Source organism: Pinus tabuliformis, chromosome 6 (genome assembly GCF_031772625.1).
Source record: "Pinus tabuliformis cultivar Carrire ecotype Pingquan chromosome 6, CPIR1, whole genome shotgun sequence".
Lineage (NCBI taxonomy): Eukaryota > Viridiplantae > Streptophyta > Pinopsida > Pinales > Pinaceae > Pinus > Pinus tabuliformis.
This window is the reverse complement of record NC_142292.1, coordinates 681,913,588-681,928,930: the sequence shown is the minus strand read 5'-3', so window position 1 is coordinate 681,928,930 and position 15,343 is coordinate 681,913,588.

Genomic DNA, 15,343 nt, shown 5'->3' with positions numbered 1-15,343 from the left:
TATCCAAATGATCAACCGACTTTTCTTCGACTCCTATTTTATTCAAATAATCTCTTGCATAAGAACGAATCATATTAGATTCAAACTGTACATTATTTAAACATTTATTCACATCATTAATTGATACTTGAATAGTATCAATTTGTTCCTTAACTTCTACAGATTTTGCAACATTCATTTCTAAGACTTTTACTGTAGTATTTGTCCAGTTCAGTTGTTCACTAGCTTTCTGTATCTGGCAATCAATGCTTAAAGCATTGTCATCTTTTTGGATCAAAGGGATAGCTTTGGCTGCGTTTTGATTTTCTCCTCTGACAATTCCTTTGTAAGGAGGAAAGGTCGTAGGGGTTTCAACTTTAGATCCATCTAGTGCAGTCCAAGCATGTTTGCTTGCTGAAGTGCTAGTAGAACCAGTGAAAACATTTAATGGAGCAATATTATCTTTCCATGAATAGAAAGATATCAAAGAGTTATTCATCTCCATATAATGCTTCCAATCTTCAGCAAATTGTTTCTTCTCTATGGGTGTATAATTTTGATCAAACTCATCAGCCTGAGGATTAGTGTATAGATCCCAATTTAACATAGCTTTCATCCATTGGGCACTAATCTCGGATTTCAAGCATCCATCCATAAGAGAGAAAAATTTATGTATTTCCATTACTGCAGGCTTTTTACAGTGAGAAGGAACAGGGCGAAATCTGCAATCTGGAATCAAGCCATGTGCCTTCTCAAGGTATCCAATCCATATCTGGGCTTCGTTGGTCTCATTGAACACATAATTTCAGTCATCCTTGGATGTTCTCCTTCTACAGTAACAATTCCATGCATCATGAGTACATGATCAGCATCTGGTTCATGCGGGAAAGGGATGTCTGAGCATTTGGGATTTGGGCATGAATTTATAGATGTGGAAGGTGGGGCTATACCAGTCCTTGGATTATGATTTGCATGGATGTCAGATTCTATCAGAGTAAGCAGATTTACATGTTCTTGACAAACTAGGCATTTGACCTCTAAAGAACAATAATTTACAAGCTGGGCTAATTCATACAAAGAATTATGTCTACAAGAAGATGAAGTAGAACAAGTTGTATCTACAGTGGAAGGATCTCTGTAATACTTAGATTGTTTACAGGCTAACTCTATACCTCGTCTGTCAATGGTAGATCTTCTGGGGAATGATATAACTGCAGAAGACATATTTTCTGTAATATCAGCGGAGGTAATATTCTTCGGAATGAGAGGCTTAGGATTATTTACAACCCAGTGTTCTGGAAACGTCAAGTCTTCCCAACGGATGGTCTGATGCTCAATCTTCTGGTTTTTGGCATCTGTGAGGACAACTATGCTTGACTTTGAGTCTCTGCTGGGTGTATGGCGGATGGCTGGCCAAAGGGTATTGGTGTGATGGAAACAACCTTTGGTCTGGATGGCGATATTATTTCTCTTCTTTTTCATATCAAAACCAGTAGTCTGAATTTGGAGTTGCAGAATCTGGTCTATGGTTTCGTCAAAGGTATAAACAGAGAAATTTGGGTAACAGTCGAAATAGACTGGGCCATCAGAGAGAGGAGCAAAAATCCCGCCTAGTAGGGGATCTGTATACTTATTGTGCGTCATATCTCTGACAGTAGCAAGCACAAAAGTATTTAGGCCTTTATGAGTTAAGGCATTGATCCCTACTCGAATGCATCCTAAGTGCAAATAGTTTGTCTTTAGTTTCTTTGCCTCTGCCTGTAATTCTTTAGGTTTCAACAGAGATATAGTCTGTATATTATCTGAATTCTCCTGAATTTGGCTTACAAACTCTTTGATGCTTATTCTAGTAGGGCTATCAAATGGAAAGCTGAAAGGTCACTATATACTTTTGAGGGAGCTATAGCTAGTAGTTCCCATTGGGCCGAAGGCTGGGGTTCTTCATATGAAAGTTCAGTAGAATTTAAAACTCTACTGGAACTAGTAGCAAACATATCTCGTAAAGGGATTTCTTCAGCCTTAGAATCTCTTTCTTCTAGTTCTCGGAAAGACACAGATTTCTGAAAAGATTCCATTCTGTATAAGTATAAGGATTTGAATCCCGACCTTATGAACCAGGCGATACTGGCTCTGATACCAATTTTAAGCAGGGGCTCCTATCACGAGCTTGCTACTTGCTGCGTCTTTTCGTTCGGCTCTGATAGCCAACTCCTTGTGAACTAGCGGTGAACCTACTCAGAACTTTCACGCTCTTACGACCTCAACAACGGCTTCCTCGCCTAATAACAGCCTTGGCGTCCCTTCGTTCCTTTAGCGAACTTCCTGCGAACTTCAGATGAAATCACAGAGACAACTACTACCACACCAGACAATGCTAGAGCGCAGACAAGGTATTCAGATGCAGAATGGTGTACTCGTTTTATTTCAGAATGGATAAACTGATTACAAAGAGATTCTTTACAGAGATACACTATCTTCGCATTTATCAGACTTTATTCCATTCTCAAGGAACAAGCATTACCGAAGGCTACCTGGCGATAGATAGGCTCTGCCTTAGAATATAACACAACTCATTTACAGACTAGACGACTCTCTAAATGATTTGGCCACTTTAGGTTCTCACCAGTGCCGAGCACACTGATGCGCAGGCTCCCAAATCACCTAAGGACTTGAGTTCTTCTCGTGTTGCAAGCAAATCAGACAAAATGTCCACAGATGCAGAGCAAGAGAGGCACTCGACTCAAAATACACAAAGACTCAAAATGCAAATGCCTTGGTTATGAGCCTTACCCTCCTTTTATAGGAAATGAGGGGGGACAAACATCACTGTAGGTCATCTGTAAACTGTCCTAAAAATGGATGGTGGAATCATTTCTTTACGGATAGTGCTAAGGCAACGTCGACACAAAGATTCCAGTCCAATGGATGGAATGATTGCTTTCGGGTAATGCTAGAGAATCATTTGAATATAGATTCTCATCCGAAAAGTAAATCTTACGGAGAAATAATTTTGACAGGACACGGTGGATACTTTTATCAAAGCCCATGAGAAAAGATAGACCTGACAAGACAAAGTGGACACTTTTCGTAAAATCCCACGAGAAAATAGTGCATGAATTATTTACATAGTGGAGGCTTTAGTACAGCAAAGCCCACGATAAATCTGGTCACAATTTATCCCTTGTGACTAGTACTTGTGTTTACAATATGGATACTTTTATTGGAAAGCCCATGAGAACCGTCAAAACACTGTTAAATCAGGGAATCTACCTCTTTTATACAACATTTCGTCCCAAGCTTTTGTGTAAATCCTGCGAACAATCATCGATTTCCCTAGTACAATCTGGTATTGGAATTTAGTTAATACAAGCCATTCCATATGTTCTCTCATATATTCTTCTAGGGATTTATTATAGGGAGATGACCTCTAGGTCGTCCATTCTCTTTCTGTCATTTCTTTGACAGTATTGTAAGCAGGATGCATACATTCTGTATTTTGATGATTACATATATTACAATGGGTCTTACAATATTTTTCATGCCATACCGGGTCCATTGGGGTCCTACTTACACCATAAACAGTCCACCAGTCTCTGAACCACTTACATTGTTGATATCCTTGATAATGGCCAATGGTACTGAATTTTAATTTGGTGTAGTGGGTTCCTACCTTATCATCAACATTTAGGAAATCCCACCAGAGCTGCTTGTATTCTGCAAAATTGTACACCGTGTCTGGAAAAATGATCTTGGGATCATTTCTTGGCCATCTAGCAGCAGGTTGTGTTCTGATATGTCCTGGCTCATTCCAGAGATCTCTTGTCTTGTATATGCAGACATATCTTTCATGAATTCCTGTGTTGGGTCCACCATGGTACCAAATAGTGGCAATATCATGAAAATTTTGCTCCAATGCCCGTTGTGCAATGTCAACATCTTGTCTTGCTTTGTCATATATCATATCATGAATCCACTTGCCTTCTTTAGGGTACACCTTTCTTTCTGGGACAAAGTGTTGAATGTCAGTATGAGGCTGCAAGTTGGTGTCCAAGACTTTTGTGTTTCTCCGCTGCCAAGTGGGTCTCCAGCTTCTCTTATAGGTCTCCCAGTCTTGGTCGTCTGGGATAGTACTTAAGACTTCTTGTTTATGGTGCTGGTCCCACAAGCTGACGATCATCATGACATGATCTCTTGGTTCAGTGTATTCTCTGCTTAAAATGTCGGGGAGATTATTGCCTTTACCTTTGATATGCTCTACCTAAAAATCAAAGTTATCAAATAAAGATTGCCATCTGGCAAACTTGGCTTCTCCAGCCTTCTTGATGTCTTTTGTAAACACCTTCTACAGAGCAGATGCATCAGTCCTTAATAAAAAAGGTTTATTAATAAGATAAACTTCAAACTTACTAATGCAGTTCCATGCTGCCTTGACCTCTTTCTCTATTGTGGAGTAATTTAATTCGGCTGGGTTCCATACTCTAGAAGCAAATTGAACAACTTGTTCATCTTTTCCAGTTTTTTGCTTCAAGACTCCACCCCATGCAATATTACTTGCATCTGATTCAACAATTTTGTAAGCAAAATCAACAGCAACATACAAGATAGGCAAGGATTTTACCTTTGGTTTGATGTTCTGGACTGCCCTTGTATGGACTTCTGTCCATTCTGGAGGATTCTTCTTTAGCCTCTTGTTCAGTATTCTTTTGTCACTGGCACAGTCCTGGTAAAAATTGCTGACATAGTTGAGACAACCTAAGAACCTTTGCAGTTGGTTCTTATCTGCTATGACATCTGGAAACATGTCTGCAAACTCTAAAGCATGTTTCTGCAGAGATATCTGCCCATTGTAGATTGTATGACCCAAAAATTTGATGATGGTCTGAAAGACCTCTATCTTCTTCTTCCTGAGCACCAAGCCATTGTGCTTAACTAAATTCTTAAATATATTTACATGTTTAAAATGTTCCTGAATATTCCTGGAAAATATTAATACATCATCAATATATACAATCATCCAGTCAAAGTATGGCTTGAAAATACTGTCCATTACCTTTTGAAATTTTGATGGTGCATTTTTGAGCCCAAAAGGCATAACATTCCATTCATAATGTCCTACTGGTATATTGAAGGCAGTTTTGAATCTATCTTTTTCAGCAATGGCTACTTGCCAAAATCCTACTTTCATATCGAACTTTGAGAAGATCTTAGCTCCGGCTATCCTTCTGATTAAATCTCCTTTTTGTTGTATTGGATAGGTATCATCAGCTAAGACTGAATTTAGGGGCTTGTAATTGATGACTAACCTTGGGATGCCTCTGATTTGTTCAGCTTTCACATAGAACCCATAACAGTTCAAAGGACTGTCAGATTCTCTGATCAATCTTCTGCTTAGGAGCTGCTGAATTTCTTTCTCACAAAGATTTCTTTATTCTTGGTTCATTGGGATAGCTCTGCTCTGAGCAGCATTCTTCTTCTAATTGTTTCTTCAATTCTCCAATTCTAGTCTTGACCTGGGGCGATTTAAGCTGTTCTTCTACTCTTTAGAGTTGATTTCAGATCTTTTAGATTTGTTAGTCTGGCTTCGGCTCTATCCAGATCTTGCACAGTGTGTACCATTGTAGAAATTCTGGGATTGGAGATATATGGAAGTTTGATTTTCTTTCTTGTCCCTTTGGAAGTGGGGACAGAAATAAAATATCCAGCTTTGCCTCCTTTGAGTCTGAGTGACCCATGAGGTTCTACTGCTGCAAGAAAGACATTACCAAGTATGCAATCCACTAGAATGTCCGCTACTGCAAATTTCAAATAAATATAGTGGCTATCAAAACAAACAGATGTTTTGGGTACTTCATATCTGAGTTTTTTATTACCCAAAACTACCACTTCTCTTTCTGCAGTCACCCAATATTTTGCTGGAATATTTTTCATATTTAGAATGTTAATATATGGTCCTGAGTCAATGAGAGCAATCATTTCAAACATTTGCCCTTCTATGTAGATATTTATCAGAACATGGTGCTCTTGGTATGAGATAGTTAATAGTCTCATATCTCTGAATCCAAAATTTGGAAGACTTCTTTCATTCTTATATAATCAACAAATTTAGATGGCAAAGCTGCAAGATATACCTGTTTCCATAACAAGTTCTTTGAGTCATATACATGGGGAGAGATTTATGCTCTCATTACAAAGACACTGGTCAGTGTTTGTACTAGCTCAAAGGTAAATAAGTCTCTGGAAAAACTTTCCAGATTGCCTGACAGAAAATCCATATGTAGCAAGTATGGATTAACATTGGATGATCCTTTGGTAAAACGAAGAAAGGCTAAGAAAACAGCCAAAAGAGAGTTTAAAGAAACCTTCTATAAAAACCAAAGAAATTATCCAAAAACTAAAAGAAGATATTCAAAGCCGAGGCAAAGTCAAGTCTCCAGAGGGTATTATAAATACGTTCCCAGAACACATTATTATAATCCCTCAAATATTCACCTGCACACCAATAAGCAGGAAAAATGGAACAAAATTACTTGTTGGCTATGTGGGAAAACTGGACACACTTCCTCCCGATGTCCAGAGGGTGAAGAGTCAAAGCTAAACAAGGGAAAGAAATCCCAAATCTTTGCCCAAAGAAACAAACAAGTAAAACAGGAAGGAAGAAGACCAATCGTGTGCATGAAATGTGGTTCTCATGCTCACAGCATAGAACGCTGCCCGAATGTCACAATCAGAGATATAGCTCAGCAGCATCAAATAGAAGAATCTTCTTATGATTCTTTCAGTTCTTCATCTGCAGAAGAACTCCATGCTTATATGGAAAAATATTCAGACTCTGGTTCTTCAGATTGTTTATGTTCTGACTCTGAAGAATGTGCTTGTCAAATTCAATATAATTCTGATTCTGAATATTTCAGTGAATCCAGTTATGAAGAAGGGGAAAAGCCTAAGCCCCAAAAAGAAAAAGTCCTTATGGCCGCAACAGAAGAAGAAGAGTTGAAGATCCTGTCCCAGATCCGTGCCATGGAGGATGGAGAGATGAAAAACCGCTTGACTGAAGCTTTTATGGATCAGCTCAAAGCAAAAGCTTCAAATAATTCAGGTAAGAAATCTTTATTTGTTGATGCTTCTTTTGAACGTAACACAAAACAATTTCAAAGGCATCAATAGAAACCTGGTAGAGTAAGATCACTTACTCTAGGAGAAGTCAGTCAAGACATTCATAATCTCAAGACAGAAATTTCTGCAATAAAAATTCAAATTGTAAAAATGAGAAAAGAAAAACATGTTGCAAAAGAAGAAGATGACGATCAGCCATGGAATACTGCCTCATATGGTAGTAACCAAGAAGTTCAAATCGCTGAGGGTATCGAAGATCCAAATTTTGGATTTAGAGATATGAAACTATTAACTATCTCATACCAAGAGCACCATGTTCTAATAAATATCTGCATAAAAGGGAAAATGTTTGAAATGATTGCTCTCATTGACTCAGGAGTAGAGATTAACATTCTAGATATGAAAAATATTCCAGCAAAATATTGGGTGACTGCAGAAAGAGAAGTGGTAGGTTTGGGTAATAAAAAACTCAGATATGAAGTACCCAAAATATCTGTTTGTTTTGATAGCCACTGTATTTATTTGAAATTTGCAGTAGCGGACATTCCAGTGTACTACATACTTGGTAATGTCTTTCTTGCAGCAGTATAACCTCACAGGTCACTCAGACTCAAAGGAGGCAAAGCTGGAAATTTTATTTATGTCCCCACTTCTAAAGGGACAAGAAAGAAAATTGAACTTCCATATATCTCCAATCCCAGAATTTCTACAATGGTACACACTGTGCAAGATCTAGATAGAGCTGAAGCCAGACTAATAGATCTAAAAGATATGAAATCAACTCTAAGAGTAGAAGAACAGCTTAAATCGCCCCAGGTCAAGACCAGAATTGGAGAATTGAAGAAACAATTAGAAGAAGAATGCTGCTCAGAGGAACCTAATGCCTTTTGGCACAGGGAGCAGCACACAATCGAACTCCCTTACAAGGAAGGATATGCTGGTAAGCCTTGTAAGAGCAGAGCTATCCCAATGAGCCAAGAATACAGAAATCTCTGCGAGAAAGAAATTCAGCAGCTCCTCAGCAGAAGATTGATAAGAGAATCTGACAGTCCTTGGAACTGTTATGGGTTCTATGTGAACAAAAGAGCTGAACAAATCAGAGGAATCCTAAGGTTAGTAATCAGTTACAAGCCCCTAAATTCAATCTTAGCTGATGACACCTATCCAATACCACACAAAGGAGATTTAATCAGAAGGATAGTTGGGACTAAGATCTTCTCAAAGTTCGACCTGAAAGCAGGATTTTGGCAAGTAGCCATTGCTGAAAAAGATAAATTAAACTACCTTTAGTATACTAGCAGGACATTATGAATGGAATGTCATGCCTTTTGGGATCAAGAACGCACCATCAAAATATCAAAAGTCAATGGACAATATTTTCAAGCCATACTTTAACTGGATGATTGTATATATTGATGATGTATTAATATTTTCCAAGAATATTCAGGAACATTTTAAACACGTAAATATATTTAAGAATTCAATTAAGCACAATGGCTTGGTGCTTAGCAAGAAGAAGATAAAAGTCTTTCAGACCACCATCCAATTTTTGGGTCATACAATCTGCAATGAGCAGATATCTCTGCACAAACATGCTTTAGAGTTTGCAGACAAGTTTCGAGATGTCATAACAGATAAGAACCAACTGCTAAGGTTCTTAGGCTACCTCGACTATGTCAGCGATTTTTACCAGGACTGTGCCAGTGATAGAAGGATACTGAACAAGAGGCTAAAGAAGAATTCTGCAGAATGAACGAAAGTCCATACAAGAGCAGTACAGAACATCAAAGCAAAGGTAAAATCCTTGCCTATCTTGTATGTTGCTGATGATCTTGCTTACAAAATTGTTGAATCAGATGCAAGTAATATTGGATGGGGTGGAGTCTTGAAGCAAATAGTTGGAAAAGATGAACAAGTTGTTCAGTTTGCCTCTGGAGTATGGAACCCAGCCAAATTAAATTACTCCAAAATAGAGAAAGAGGTCAAGGCAGCATGGAACTGCATCAGTAAGTTTGAAGTTTATCTTATTAATAAATCCTTTTTATCAAGGACTGATGCATCTGCTCTACAGAAGGTGTTAACAAAAGACATCCAGAAGGTTGGAGAAGCCAACTTTGCCAGATGGCAAGCTTTATTTGCAAACTTTGATTTTTAGGTAAAGCATATCAAGGGTAAAGACAATAATCTCCCTGACTTTTGAAGCCCCGATATGGATTGGGATATCAATTAATGATGTGAATAAATGTTTAAATAAAGTACAGTTTGAATCTAGTATGATTCGTTCTTATGCAAGATATTCTTTGAATAAAATAGAAGGAGTCGAAGAAAAGTCGGTTGATCATTTGGATACAACTAAACAGCTTATAACTGTTTTAACAGACAAAGTTGAAAAGTTGAATCTGTCTAAAACTGAAAAACCAGTTCCAAATTCCTTTATTGTAAAAAGAAGCATAAAAATTTAGGATCCCGTGAAATCTGCAGACAAGTTTCCTGCTTTATTTCCTAAAGAGGTAGCCATGTCATTTTCAGATACTAAGGCTACAAATAAAATCACAATAGCTTCCTTATTCAAGGATGAAGAACCTGAAAGAGGGAAAGAACACAAAGACCAAGATACACAAATCTTTCCTATATATGAACCGCTTGAACATAGGTTCACCAGATATCCAACACCTAACAGAGAAGGAAAAGGAAAACTCCCTGAAGCACACACATTCTTTGAAGATTCCCACACAAAGTGGAATATAAATAACATGAGTGTTGGCCAAATAGGCCAAATGATTGACATGATGTATACAGAATATAAACTCATGTGTCTCAGGGGCAAACCTGAAATAAATGCTTGCAGGACCATTATTCAGTGTTTTACAGGGAAACTCCTCAGGTGGTGGGAGCCAGAGTCATCTCTGAAGCTCATAAAAACAATGGAAGCAGAAATTCTTAAAGATGAGAAAGGAGATGTAATACATAATTCTGATGGCTCAGTTATCAGCGACATGATAGCGCATTAACATCAATGATTATGGAACATTGGTGTGGAAGTGAAACAGAAATTGCTGATAAAAATGAAGTTATTTTGATGAATCTGAAGTGCCATAAAATGTCTCAATATGATGACTTCCATAGGGATTGGATGCAGAGAATATATGAAGTAAAAGACTCAAAGAACCTGTTATGGAAACAAGTATATCTTGCAGCTCTGCCATCTAAATTTGTTGATTATATAAGAATGCAGGAAGTCTTTCAATTACCTTTCAAGTCATATACATGGGGAGAGATTTATGCTCTCATTACAAAGACACTGGTCAGTCTTTGTACTAGCTCAAAGGTAAATAAGTCTCTGGAAAAACTTTCCAGATTGCCTGACAGAAAATCCATATGCAGCAAGTATGGATTAACATTGGATGATCCTTTGGTAAAACGAAGGAAGGCTAAGAAAAGAGCCAAAAGAGAGTTTAAAGAAACTTTCTATAAAAACCGAAGAAATTATCCAAAAACCAAAAGAAGATATTCAAAGCCGAGGCAAAGTCAAGCCTCCAGAGGGTATTATAAATACGTTCCCAGAACACAGTATTATAATCCCTCAAATATTCACCTGCACACCAGTAAGCATGAAAAGTGGAACAAAATTACTTGTTGGCTATGTGGGAAAACTGGACACACTTCCTCCCGATGTCCAGAGGGTGAAGAGTCAAAGCTAAACAAGGGAAAGAAATCCCAAATCTTTGCCCAAAGAAACAAACAAGTAAAACAGGAAGGAAGAAGACCAATCGTGTGCATGAAATGTGGTTCTCATGCTCACAGCACAGAACGTTGCCCGAATGTCACAATCAGAGATATAGCTCAGCAACATCAAATAGAAGAATCTTCTTATGATTCTTTCAGTTCTTCATCTGCAGAAGAACTCCATGCTTATATAGAAAAATATTCAGACTCTGGTTCTTCAGATTGTTTATGTTCTGACTCTGAAGAATGTTCTTGTCAAATTCAATATAATTCTGATTCTGAATATTTCAGTGAATCCAGTTATGAAGAAGGGGTAAAGCCTAAGCCCCAAAAAGAAAAAGTCATTATGGCCCTAATAGAAGAAGAAGAGTTGAAGACCCTGTCCCAGATTCGTCCCATGGAGGATGGAGAGATGAAAAACCGCCTGACTAAAGCTTTTATGGATCAGCTCAAAGCAAAAGCTTCAAATAATTCAGGTAAGAAATCTTTATTTGTTGATGCTTCTTTTGAACGTAACACAAAATCATTTCAAAGGCATCAGCAGAAACCTGATAGAGTAAGATCACTTACTCTAGGAGAAGTCAGTCGAGAGATTCATAATCTCAAGACAGAAATTTCTGCAATAAAAACTCAAATTGCAGAAATGAGAAAAGAAAAACATGTTGCAAAAGAAGAAGATGATGATCAGCCATGGAATACTGCCTCATATGGTAGTAACCAAGAAGTTCAAATTGCTGAGGGTATGAAAGATCCAATATGAAACTATTAACTATCTCATACCAACAACACCATGTTCTGATAAATATCTGCATAAAAGGGAAAATGTTTGAAGTGATTGCTCTCATTGACTCAGGAACAGATATTAACATTCTAAATCTGAAAAATATTCCAGCATAATATTGGGTGACTGCAGAAAGAGAATTGGTAGGTTTGGGTAATAAAAAACTTAGATATGAAGTACCCAAAGCATTTGTTTGTTTTGATAGCCACTGTATTTTTTTGAAATTTGCAGTAGCTGACATTCCAGTACACTGCATACTTGGTAATGTCTTTCTTGTAGCAGTAGAACCTCACGGGTCACTCAGACTCAAAGGAGGCAAAGCTGGATATTTTATTTCTGTCCCCACTTCCAAAGGGACAAGAAAGAAACTTGAACTTCCATATATCTCCAATCCCAGAATTTCTACAATGGTACACACTGTGAAAGATCTGGATCGAGCCGAAGCCAGACTAATAGATCTAAAAGATCTGAAATCAACTCTAAGAGTAGAAGAACAGCTTAAATCGCCCCAGCTCAAGACCAGAATTGGAGAATTCAAGAAACAATTAGAAGAAGAATACTGCTCAAAGGAACCTAATGCCTTTTGGCACAGGAAGCAGCACACAGTCGAACTCCCTTACAAGGAAGGATATGCTGGTAAGCATTGTAAGAGCAGAGCTATCCCAATGAGCCAAGAATACAGAAATCTCTGCAAGAAAGAAATTCAGCAGCTCCTCAGCAGAAGATTGATCAGAGAATTTGACAATCCTTGGAATTGTTATGGATTCTATGTGAACAAAATAGCTAAACAAATCAGAGGCATCCCAAGGTTAGTCATCAATTACAAGCCCCTAAATTCAGTCTTAGTTAATGACACCTATCCAATACCACACAAAGGAGATTTAATCAGAAGGATAGCTAGAGCTAAGATCTTCTCAAAGTTCGACTTGAAAGAAGGATTTTGGAAAGTAGCCATTACTGAAAAAGATAAATTCAAAACTGCCTTCAGTATACCAGCAGGACATTATGAATGGAATGTCATGCCTTTTGGGCTCAAGAACGCACCATCAAAATTTCAAAAGGTAATGGATAGTATTTTCAAGCCATACTTTGACTGGCTGATTGTATATATTGATGATGTATTAATATTTTCCAAGAATATTCAAGAACATTTTAAACATGCAAATATATTTAAGAATTTAGTTAAGCACAATAGCTTGGTGCTTAGCAAGAAGAAGAGAGAGGTCTCTCAGACCACCATCAAATTTTTGGGTCATACAATCTGCAATGGGCAGATATCTCTGCACAAACATGCTTTAGAGTTTACAGACAATTTTCCAGATGTCATAACAGATAAGAACCAACTGCAAAGGTTCTTAGGCTGCCTCAACTATGTCAGCTATTTTTACCAGGACTATGTCAGTGACAGAAGGATACTGAACAAGAGGCTAAAGAAGAATCCTCTAGAATGGACAGAAGTCCATACAAGAGCAGTCCAGAACATCAAAGCAAAGGTAAAATCCTTGCCTATCTTGTATGTTGCTGATGATCTTGCTTACAAAATTGTTGAATCAGATGCAAGTAATATTGGATGGGGTGGAGTCTTGAAGAAAAAAGTTGGAAAAGATGAACAAGTTGTTCAGTTTGCTTCTGGAGTATGGAACCCAGCCGAATTAAATTACTCCACAATAGAGAAAGAGGTCAAGGCAGCATGGAACTGCATCAGTAAGTTTGAAGTTTATCTTATTAATAAACCTTTTTTATTAAGGACTGATGCATCTGCTCTGCAGAAGGTGTTAACAAAAGACATCAAGAAGGCTGGAGAAGCCAAGTTTGCCAGATGGCAAGCTTTATTTGCAAACTTTGATTTTCAGGTAGAGCATATCAAAGGTAAAGACAATAATCTCCCTGACTTTTTAAGCAGAGAATACATTGAACCAAGAGATCATGTCATGATGATCATCACCGAGTGGGACCAGCACCAGAAACAAGAAGTCTTAAGGACTATCCCAGACGACCAAGACTGGGAGACCTATAAGAGAAACTGGAGACCCACTTGGCAGCTGAGAAACACAAAAGTATTGGATGCCAACTTGCAACCTCATACTAACATTCAACACTTTGTCCCAGAAAGAAAAGTGTACCCTAAAGGAGGCAAGTGGATTCATGATATGATATATGACAAAGCAAGATGAGATGCTGACATTGCACAACGGGCATTGGAGTAAAATTTTCATGACATTGCCACGGGCTCCTGTCACGAGCTTGCTACTTGCTGCGTCTCTTCGTTCGGCTTGGATAGCCAACTCCTTATGAACCAGTGGTGAACCTACTCGGAACTTTCACGCTCTTACGGCCTCAACAATTGCTTCCTCGCCTAACAACGGCCTTGGCGTCCCTACGTTCCTTTTGCGAACTTCCTGTGAACTTCGAATGAAAGCACAGAGACAACTACTACCGCAGCAAACAATGCTAGAGCGCAGACAAGGTATTCAGATGCAGAATGATGTACTCGTTTTATTTCAGAATGGATAAACTGATTACAAAGAGATTCTTTAAAGAGATAGACTATCTTCGCATTTATCGGACTTTATGTCGTTCTCAAGGAACAAGCATTACCGAAGGCTACCTGGAGATAGATAGGCTCTGCCTCAGAATATAACACAACTCATTTACAGACTAGACGACTCTCTAAATGATTCGGCCACTTTAGATTCTCGCCAGTGCCGAGCACACTGATGCGCAGGCTCCCAAATCACCTAAGGACGTGACTTCTTCTCGTGTTGCAAGCAGATCAGACAGAATGTCTGCAGATGCAAAGCAGGAGAGGCACTCGACTCAAAACACACAAAGACTCAAAATTCGAATACCTTGGTTATCAGTCTTCCCCTCCTTTTATAAGAAATGAGGGGGGACAAACATTATTGTAGGTCATCCGTGAACTGTCCTAAAAATGGGTGGTGGAATCATTTCTTTTCGGATAATGCTAAGGCAACATCCACACAAAGATTCCAGTCCAATGGATGGAATGATTGCTTTCGGGTAATGCTAGAGCATCATCTGAATATAGATTCTCATCCGAAAAGTAAATCTTACGGCAAAATAATTTTGACAGAACACAGTGGATACTTTTATCAAAGCCCACAAGAAAAGATAGACCCGACAAGACAAAGTGGATGCTTTTCGTAAAAGCCCACGGGAAAATAGTGCATGAATTATATACATAGTGGAGGCTTTAAATCAGCAAAGCCCACGAGAAATCTGGTCACAATTTAGGCCTTGTGACTGGTACTTGTGTTTACAATATGGATACTTTTATCGCAAAGCCCATGAGACTCGTCAAAATACTATTAAATCAGGAAATCTACCTCTTTTATACAACATTTCGTCCCAGGCTTTTGTGTAAATCCTGCGGACAATCATCAGTTTCCCTAGTACAATTTGGTATTGGACATTAGTTAATACAAGCCATTCCATATGTTCTCTCATATATTCCTCTAGGGATTTATTATAGGGAGATGACCTGTAGGTCGTCCATTCTCTTTCTGTCATTTCTTTGACAGTATTGTAAGCAGGATGCATACATTCTGTATTATGATGATTACATATATTACAATGGGTCTTACAATATTTTTCATGCCATACTAGGTCCATTGCAGTCCTACTTAAACCATAATCAGTGCACCAGTCTCTGAACCACTTACATTGTTGATATCCTTGATAATGGCCAATGGTACTGAATTTTAATTTGGTGTAGTGGGTTCC